Here is a 10,539-nt window from a genome sequence, read left to right as displayed (position 1 = left end):
CAGATACAAAGTTGAAACAATATTTATTCTCACAAACACTCACAGGTTCTGGTTTGTTTATTTTAGATTTTAGATAAGTGTCACTAGGTACCTCAGGCTAGCCCTGAACTTGCCAAGTATCCTGAGCCAGACTTACACTTTTGATCCACCTGCTTTTGCCTCTAGAGGGCCAGAAACCCTATTTTTGAGCCATTTCTGTTGATAAGAATACAAGCTGTTATCCAGATTTAACATGATGGCCTATACGCAGGAAACAAGGCTAAGTCCTCTCACACAGCAAAATGTTGTTGGGAAGACCATCTTAAGTCAGTCTCATCATGACATCCATATTCCTTAATGTCTCCTTAATGGAACACCACAGTTGGCTTATGGTTCCACTTTTTTGAAGCCTTGGGTAGACTTTGCTGCCACCCCAAAACCCAAAGGAATGTCTGCCATGGAATAAACCACCACTCCCTGGTACTGAGACATGTTTTCAGTGATTGAACCCAGATCGGATTTCAACACATGTTTTCCATACTAAAAGACTGCTCTGCTCCAGACTTTAGCCACACTTTATACTTGGCATAGGGTGCAAGGTAACCCAGAACTGTAACAAGTAACCAGAACTTGTGGGTCTTAGTATAACTTTCCAAAACACATCCCCAGTGACACTTGCTTATCTCTGGAGATGCTAGCAGTCAGCTTTAGGGTCATCTCACTCACAGAATACACTCGGTCATTGTGCAGTTGGAAACAGTAGGTGACATTGGGCCTGTTCACCAGGAGTTGTAGATTCTCTCCAATGTATTCTATAATCTTCTCAAACATCACCTGGGTTTGTTCTTCAGCCTCATTTACCCACTAGATTGACTCCTGGGGACCTTGTGCTTCGAAACTGGAAATTCTTAAATATATTTGTAAGTGCATTCCACTTTCTCACATCCTTGCTTTCCTTTACTTGCTTTAAGAAAAATCTCAACATGACCCCTGGTCCAATTACATCTTTAGAAGTAGCTCATTACTCCAAGGATGTATTTGCCTATTTCCACATGTTCCTTTTATTTTATTATTTTGTTGCATAAAAGTCCAATGCTGGGAAGTTTTATAAATAAGAACACCAGATTTCACCCTTAACTGATTTCACGTTATCTACATGCTACAGACATTCCTATTGGCTTCTGTTCAATTTTGATCTAAGTTTTGTAAGACATGCTGTCATTTTCTCCCTAACCCATCCATTACTCTAGAATAGCAGTTCTCTAACTATGAGTAGAAACTGCTTTGGAAACCTATCTCCAAATATATTTACATTACAATTCATAATGGGATGATTCATAACAGTAGCAAACTATAGTTATAAAGTAACAATTAAAATAGTTTTATGGTCGGGTCACCACAATATGAGGAACTGTTTTAAAAGGTCACAGCATTAAGAAGGTTGAGAGTCAATACCCTTGATGATCATGAGTCCTGCCTAGAAGGTAGCTGAATAACTGTCCCATCACTTATGGGAACATGGTAGAGTTGACAGTGGGAAAGGACATGAGAAAGTTCAGCTCCTTGATGCTTCCTTTGAAACTGAATGTGTGAGACTTGACATGCTGTGTATAGTTTAGCTTTATTTGGCTTACAGATTGCTTTCAGGATACTCTGGGAACTACGTCGTAAAGTGATAATAATGAGTGTGATTAAGTGATTATGAGAGTCCCACTGTAACGATAAGGCCTGTATTGGTGGTAGAATAGGTAATCTTAAATGTGGGAAGTAACTGTCAAGATGTGTGCTGAGGAGCTTGAGAGGAAAACAAACTTAAGCTTGAAGTTCTAAGAAAAGAGCTGCATGTGATATACTTACTGCTATTGGAAAGGATTAGCTCCAGATATGAATCTGGGAATCATGGCACCAGAATGGAATGCTGTGTGCTCAGAGTTGTGTTCTGTGACTGTCTGAGCTCACAGACAGCAAATGATCTTTGAACCCCATTTCCACTGAACTCTCTGGGAACAGATGTATTTGTAAATGTCAGTTCCCTCTGTAGTGGGTAACAACTATTTCCTCTTTGTGTTTTGTTTTTCTCCAAAGCTGACCCCAGGACCTCTCACCACATCATATTCTAACCTCCTGACCTGACCTCCTTGAGGCTGCCGTCTAGAGCGGCCTTTAAAACATCAGCTGGGCCAAAGAAGCACTTCTGAGTAGAGGAAAGCCAAGCACAAAACACTGTGTCTTCCATCTATGCTAAACTAGCTTTCAGAGCTCTCTGTTCACTTCCAAGGATAGCTCAATATTAACATCTATGCCCTTTACTTAAAAGAGAACCAAGTGACAGTGTCCTTTTCTTCTTGAAGACAGACTTGTTGCTACAATGAAAGATGCAAGCTTTACAACTCCAAGTTTCAGAATAAATGATCCATTCCAGTGAAAAAAAATCTATGACACTATGTTCATGTCTAGTCAATGATATTTTCTGTTTGTATTTTTGTTAAGGGGTTTTATGTTACTTTTTGTATTAATCACCCTATGAATCCTTGTCTTTTGATATACCATTTGTATTATTAAAATTCTTTACAATATATCTTGTCCATATTCACACATAGTCCTCCTAAGTATAACTCAACCATGTCATGTTCTCCATTTCTCTATTTTCTTTCAGAAGAATCTGTCCTGTAACAAATGTCCTGATCATTTGGCTTTCAAATATTTCCATCCACTTCTTCTGAGATATCCCTTGAGTAGTAAGTATAGTAGCTGTGTTGTAGACACATTGAAGCTAGATATACTATTATCAGGTGACTTCTACATTTCTTTTGTAGAAATTGCTAGTTGTGGCTTTTTTTAATGATATAAACCTACTGCAAAAAGAGGTTTCTTGGATAATCCACAAGAGCTACAGATATCTATGGATATAAAGATAAATATTTAGTATGCCATTAGAGCTTGTCCTGCTTTAGGAAACTGGTTGTAGTAGGTTATCCTGTGGATTCTGTGGTCTTATCTCTCAAAGGTAGTTAACTAAATTTATAGTACCAGACATAGATTACCTCTTATTGAATAGGCCTTAATATTCAATTGAGCAGTTTGTTGCTTATCTCTAAGATATGAATACTACTATTGTACTTTCTGAATATCTTGCCATACTGGTCATGGTCGTTCCTTGGTGTTTTGGCTGGATAGGACTATTCAATTGCTTTTCTCTGATGATACCTTTAATTGCTCTTTCCAAAACTATGAGAGCTAGTCCTCAGTGAGGTGGTTTCCAGGGCAGATCCAGAATGATTCCTTCAAAGCTTGTGTCCGAAGTGTATACTATATTCAGCCGCAGAGTCTTATCTCCATTTTTATTGGATATTTTTATTTACATTTCAAATGTTATCCCCTTTCCTGGTTTCTAGTCCATAAACCCCCTATCCCATCCCCCCTCTCTTATCTCCATTTTTTTGAGGCAACCAAGGGTGATGTCAATAGTGTATATCATTTTAGAAGTCTCTTGGACTACCCTAACCAAAATTTTGACCAAAGGTTTCCTGTACCTGTCACTCTGTGTTAGACTGAGAATGGATTTGGAGGAAGAAGATTGTCATCCCACTTATCATAGCTTTTATTAAACTATGACACACACTTACATATAAAATGTTATTTTAAATACCCATACGATAATAATTTTACAAATTGTTTTTAAACATCCAGGAGTCTGCATATTAATTCTTAGGACAAAAGAGCATTTAAACAATGTTTATAATGTGATGATAAGCAAACGAAATATGAAATGAGCCAGCATCACTCTAGCTTTCATGTTCTATGTATGAGCATAGTTTTCATTTGTTTGTTTTGCTTTGCTTTTGTTGCTGTTGTTTACTGGAGGTAAAAGCGAGCCACTCAAAATCACCATGAGATTTGAAAAGCCTTTACTGAAGTTGCATTTGCCCATGTTGCAGTGTGTAATGGAGTAATTTTCAATAACTCCAGAAGTTGGGGCTTGGACCAGTGGGTAAGAAGTAGCTGAGTAATGAGAAGAAAGGAGCTTGGCAGCAGGATAAAGTCAGTGGAGGATGTTTTCTTAGTAGAAGTTGTGGGGAAGAAAAGAACCTTGGAAGAGATATTTGCTACTTGACCCTGGGACATTCTATAGCCTGAGAAACTAGCCAGGACAGCATGGGTACTCTGGCTACATGGCCTTCTGACATAGTCCTCTTATCTATAAACAAAATTAAAACAATTTATTGCAGTATTATTAGATAATCATAATAGACTTCTAATCGTCTTCTTTTATTGCCCCTCATTCCAGAAACCTGGTACCACTGTCTAATCAGTTCCTACGTAAGCTCTTGACTCCGTTCTTTCAATCTCTATTCACAGTGAATCCAGTAGCAAGTCTCATGAGTTCTACATAAAGCTGAGCCAAACTTTGTTTACGTCTCTCTTTTTCTAGCAAGACACTGGCCAACATCTGTTCCTCTCTTTACTGCACTTTCATTCTCATCTTATACCCATCCTTATCTGTCACTAATCTCTTTGGCTAAGTAAAAAAATCTTCTAAAACACAAATTGTTTTATGACACTGTGCCTGGGATACAATCTACACTCTGCATTCTTATCCAGTGCTTATGAGGTCTTTACCAGTCTGTTCCTGCCAGTTTCTCTGACTTTATCTGTTATACTCACCAGGCTTGATAAGTTCCAGCTCCTCTGAATGTAAGCTGTTATTTGTGAAGACATTACATTTTCCTGGATATCCCCTCTTCTCAGAGTATTATTTTTCATATATTTGCATTTCCTGTTTGTATTTTCGTTGAGGGTAAACTTGGAAAGGCCATGTTTTGTGTTTTGTATGTTTGTATTTTGCTACAGGACAGATTCTTCTGAAAGAAAATAGAGAAATGGAGTACATGACGTGGATGAGTTATACTTAGGAGGAATATGTGTGAATATGGACAAGATATATTGCAAAGAATTTTATAATACAAATGGTATATAAAAAGACAAGGATTCATAGGTTGACTAATACATAAGGTAACATAAAACCCATTAACAAAAATACAAACAGAAAATATAATACTTAACAACTTCTGTTTGCATGACTGGCTCCTTCCATCCATGAGGCTTGACGTATTGATTCATGAAAAGGAGTGTCTACACTCATATCCTCCCTGTGACATCAGTCCATTTCCATTTTATTTATAATACGTGCATCTGTACAATTTTATCTATGTGTTTCATGCTTATTGCCAATTACCCGAGATGGGCTGCATGAAAATAAAAACAATTTCCATCTTATATCCATCATCTTTCTAGTACCTGGAACACTACCTGGCACATAGTTATTCTGTGATTTTTTTTCTTAAAAATAAATAGATGAATGAGTGAAAACATGGATGAGAAGAATGAATTCCTGTGATTATTACAGGAAATAATAGGACAGAAATGACCTGGGTAGTATTTCTTGCTGTTTTCTGCCTTATGCTCTGCTTACTCATGTGCTGCTAATTCCTTTTGTAAATTTTCAGGGTTGTTTCTTTAGTTCCCTGGCACTTACAGCATTTATTTTGGCTTAATGTTCCATCACTCCATCTCATATTTCTGAAGACTGTAAGCCTGAATTATTAGGTGAAAGAATTAGAATTTACTTTAGGGAATGGTTTGTTTATCCATTCACAGTGATCCCTGCCCCTTTGCTAGAGGGCCTGGTTTAGGTAGATCTAAGGCCCATAAACCACAGGTTTTAGGATGAGCTCTGTCAACACAGTCTTTTATTCTTTCAGAGTAGGTAAAGTGAAAAGTTGATTCTCCCTGTTAGTGGTGTCCAGAGAGCAGCTTTAACAGAAGATACTGTCGTTTGTGAGTAAGTATTGAAAAGCCTAGGATGTTTTTCTCAGTGGTGTAAGTTCCTATTTTCTCCCAACTTATCAAACTTGTTCCAATTGATTGTTGAGTTGCTTGTCATGAGACTTTCCAAGTAACTAATCTTTCTACAACCTTTTTAGTTAAACCCATCGCCTGTGGATGTTGAAGTGATTGCTCTTTTTGTCCAGTGAGGAAGAGGTGAGATCGAGCAACCTGACCTGTGGGCTGAACACCATCACGATTGCAGAAGTGTCTGTGCTGTGCCTGCCCCCGGCTTCAACAAGAGGCTCTGGCCCTTCTGACAGCTTCTGTCAGGCCATAGGTTTCCTTAAGGACACTTTAAAGATGCTACTTTTCTAACAGAAAGATAAAGTTAATTTATGATTCTATGAAAAGAGACATGAATTTCATGTTTTCTAAATACAACTGACAAAACAGTAAGAAAACTCTAGAAATCCTGATCTCTGTTTGCTTGAGCTTTTGTTGATATTTGTATAAATGTCTTTATCTCATTTGTTTGAACTTAGCTGTATCTTTCACAACATGTGTCTTCTTTTTACCCTATTCCTTTATTGGTGGGTATGATATCAACTGTAAGGTCACGTTCATTTTCAATGGAATGAAGACAATTTCATTAAAAGCTCAAAAGTCGACCGCGGAACCTGAAGGAAACAGACCCGGATAAACAGTTCTCTGCCGAGGAGGCTAAACCTTCAGAGGAGGCAGACACGCCTGAAACAGAAGAGACTGCTCTCTGCACATTACTGATTCAGAGGAAAACACGGAATCCATCTGGAACCCTGGTGCCTGGAGGCCCCAGGAGGAAGCGGCGCAGATCTTCCTGGTTGCTGCCACCCTTGGAGGAGCCCGTGGGCAGCACCCTTGAGCAAACTTGAGCCTCGGGACCACAGGTAAGACTAACTTATCTGCTGCAAGTGACTTGCCTGGTGGAATCGGGACAACAGAGGCAGAATACCCTCTAGGACCAGGCACGTCCTGTGTTTACCGGGAGTCCCACACTCGCGGATCCCGGCCCACAGCAGCTCTCTGCTCCCAGAACCCGTGGGAGAGAGACCTCACAGCCTGGTCAGGTGGGCACTCCTGAGGCTGCAGAGTGGAAGAGACCACCAACACTGCCCACCCCTGCCCACATCCCTGGCCCAAGAGGAAACTGTATAAGGCCTCTGGGCTTCCATGGGAGAGGGCCCAGGAGCGACAGGACCCCTGCCTGAGACACTGCCGGAACCTGAAGGAAACAGACCGGATAAGCAGTTCTCTGCACCCAAATCCCGTGGGAGGGAGAGCTAAACCTTCAGAGAGGCAGACACGCCTGGGAAACCAGAAGAGACTGCCCTCTGCACACATTACTGATTCCATAGGAAAACACCAAAATCCATCTGGAACCCTGGTGCCGGAGGCTCCCGGAAGGAAGCGGCAGATCTTCCTGGTTGCTGCCACCTCGGAGAGCCGTGGGCAGCACCCCCTGAGCCGAACTTGAGCCTCGGGACCACAGGTAAGACCAACTTTTCTGCTGCAAGTGACCTGCCTGGTGAACTCAAGGCACAGGCCCACAGGAACAGCTGAAGACCTGTAGAAAGGAAAAACTACACGCCCGAAAGCAGAACACTCTGTCCCCATAACTGACTGAAAGAGAGGAAAACAGGTCTACAGCACTCCTGACACACAGGCCTATAGGACAGTTTAGCCACTGTCAGAAATAGCAGAACAAAGTAACACTAGAGATAATTTGATGGCGAGAGGCAAGCGCAGGAACCCAAGCAACAGAAACCAAGACTACATGGCACCATCAGAGCCCAATTCTCCCATCAAAACAAACATGGAATATCCAAACACACCAGAAAAGCAAGATCTAGTTTCAAAATCATATTAGACCATGATGCTGGAGGACTTCAAGAAAGACGTGAAGAACTCCCTTAGAGAACAAGTAGAAGCCTACAGGAATCGCAAAAATGTCTGAAAGAATTCCAGGAAAACATAAATAAACAAGTAAAGCCCATAGAGAGGAGACACAAAAATCCTGAAAATTCCAGGAAAACACAATCAAACAGTTGGAAGGAATTAAAAATGGAAATAGAAGCAATCAAGAAAGAACACATGGAAACAACCCTGGATATAGAAAACCAAAAGAAGAGACAAGGAGCTGTAGATACAAGCTTCACCAACAGAATACAAGAGATGGAAGAGAATCTCAGGAGCAGAAGATTCCATAGAAATCATTGACTCAACTGTCAAAGATAATGTAAAGTGGAAAAAAGCTACTGGTCCAAAACATACAGGAAATCCAGGACTCAATGAGAAGATCAAACCTAAGGATAATAGGTATAGAAGAGAGTGAAGACTCCCAGCTCAAAGGACCAGTACATATCTTCAACAAAATCATGAAAGAAAACTTCCTAACCTAAAAAAAAATACCCATAGGCATACAAAAAGCCTACAGAACTCCAAATAGATTGGACCAGAAAAAAAACACCTCCGTCACATAATAGTCAAAACACCAAACGCACAAAATAAAGAAAAGAATATTAAAAGCAGTAAGGAAAAAAAGGTCAAGTAACATATAAAGGCAGACCTATCAGAATCACACCAGACTTTTAAGCAGAAACTATGAAACCAGAAGATCCTGGACTGATGTCATACAGACCCTAAGAGAACACAAATGCCAGCCCAGGCTACTGTATCCTGCAAAACTCTCAATTAACATAGATGGAGAAACCAAGATATTCCATGACAAAACCAAATTTACACAATATCTTTCTACAAATCCAGCACTACAAAGGATAATAAATGGTAAAGCCCAACATAAGGAGGCAAGCTATACCCTAGAAGAGGCAAGAAACTAATCGTCTTGGCAACAAAACAAAGAGAAGAAAAGCACACAAACATAACCTCACATCCAAATATGAATATAACAGGAAGCAATAATCACTATTCATTAATATCTCTCAACATCAATGGCCTCAACTCCCCAATAAAAAGACATAGATTAACAAACTGGATACATAGCGAGGACCCTGCATTCTGCTGCCTACAGGAAACACAAGAGACAAAGACAGACACTACCTCAGAGTGAAAGGCTGGAAAACAACTTTCCAAGCAAATGGTCAGAAGAAGCAAGCTGGAGTAGCCATTCTAATATCAAATAAAATCAATTTTCAACTAAAAGTCATCAAAAAAGATAAGGAAGGACACTTTATATTCATCAAAGGAAAAATCCACCAAGATGAACTCTCAATCCTAAATATCTATACCCCCAAATACAAGGGCACCTACATACGTAAAAGAAACCTTACACAAGCTCAAAACACACATTGCACCTCACACAATAATAGTAGGAGAATTCAACACCCCACTCTCATCAATGGACAGATCATGGAAACAGAAATTAAACAGAGATGTAGACAGACTAAGAGAAGTCATGAGCCAAATGGACTTAACGGATATTTATAGAACATTCTACCCTAAAGCAAAAGGATATACCTTCTTCTCAGCTCCTCATGGTACTTTCTCCAAAATTGACCATATAATTGGTCAAAAAACAGGCCTCAACAGATACAGAAAGATAGAAATAATCCCATGCCTGCTATCAGACCACCACGCCCTAAAAGCTGGTCTTCAATAACAATAAGGGAAGAATGCCCACATATACGTGGAAATTGAACAATGCTCTACTCAATGATAACCTGGTCAAGGAAGAAATAAAGAAAAAATTAAAAACTTTTTAGAATTTAATGAAAATGAAGGTACAACATACCCAAACTTATGGGACACAATGAAAGCTGTGCTAAAGAGGAAAACTCATAGCTCTGAGTGCCTGCAGAAAGAAACAGGAAAAGAGCATATGTCAGCAGCTTGACAGCACACCTAAAAAGCTCTAGAACAAAAAAAAGCAAATACACCCAGGAGGAGTAGAAGGCAGGAAATAATCAAACTCAGAGCTGAAATCAACCAAGTAGAAACAAAAAGGACCATAGAAAGAATCAACAGAACCAAAAGTTGGTTCTTTGAGAAAATCAACAAGATAGATAAACCCCTAGCCAGACTAATGAGAGGACACAGAGAGTGTGTCCAAATTAACAAAATCAGAAATGAAAAGGGAGACATAACTACAGATTCAGAGGAAATTCAAAAAATCATCAGATCTTACTATAAAAGCCTGTATTCAACAAAACTTGAAAATCTGCAGGAAATGGACAATTTCCTAGACAAATACCAGGTACTGAAGTTAAATCAGGAACAGATAAACCAGTTAAACAACCCCATAACTCCTAAGGAAATAGAAGCAGTCATTAAAGGTCTCCCAACCAAAAAGAGCCCAGGTCCAGACAGGTTTAGTGCAGAATTCTATCAGACCTTCATAGAAGACCTCATACCAATATTATCCAAACTATTCCACAAAATTGAAACAGATGGAGCACTACCTAATTCCTTCTATGAAACCACAATTACTCTTATACCTAAACCACAAAAGACCCAACAAAGAAAGAGAACTTCAGACCAATTTCCCTTATGAACATCGACATAAAAATACTCAACAAAATTCTGGCAAACCGAATCCAAGAGCACATCAAAACAATCATCCACCATGATCAAGTAGGCTTCATCCCAGGCATGCAGGGATGGTTTAATATCTGAGGAAAACCATCAACGTGATCCATTATATAAACAAACTGAAAGAACAAAACCACATGATCATTT

General features: G+C 39.5%; 1 pseudogene; it reads right to left on the bottom strand.

The window, feature by feature from the left end:
- Positions 1 to 269: 269 nt before the first annotated feature.
- Positions 270 to 3,910, bottom strand: LOC116888207 (annotated as a pseudogene).
- Between the last annotated feature and the right edge of the window lie 6,629 nt (positions 3,911 to 10,539).

The sequence above is a fragment of the Rattus rattus genome, chromosome X, assembly GCF_011064425.1.
Source record: "Rattus rattus isolate New Zealand chromosome X, Rrattus_CSIRO_v1, whole genome shotgun sequence".
Lineage (NCBI taxonomy): Eukaryota > Metazoa > Chordata > Mammalia > Rodentia > Muridae > Rattus > Rattus rattus.
This window is presented reverse-complemented; position numbering and strand designations above follow the sequence as displayed.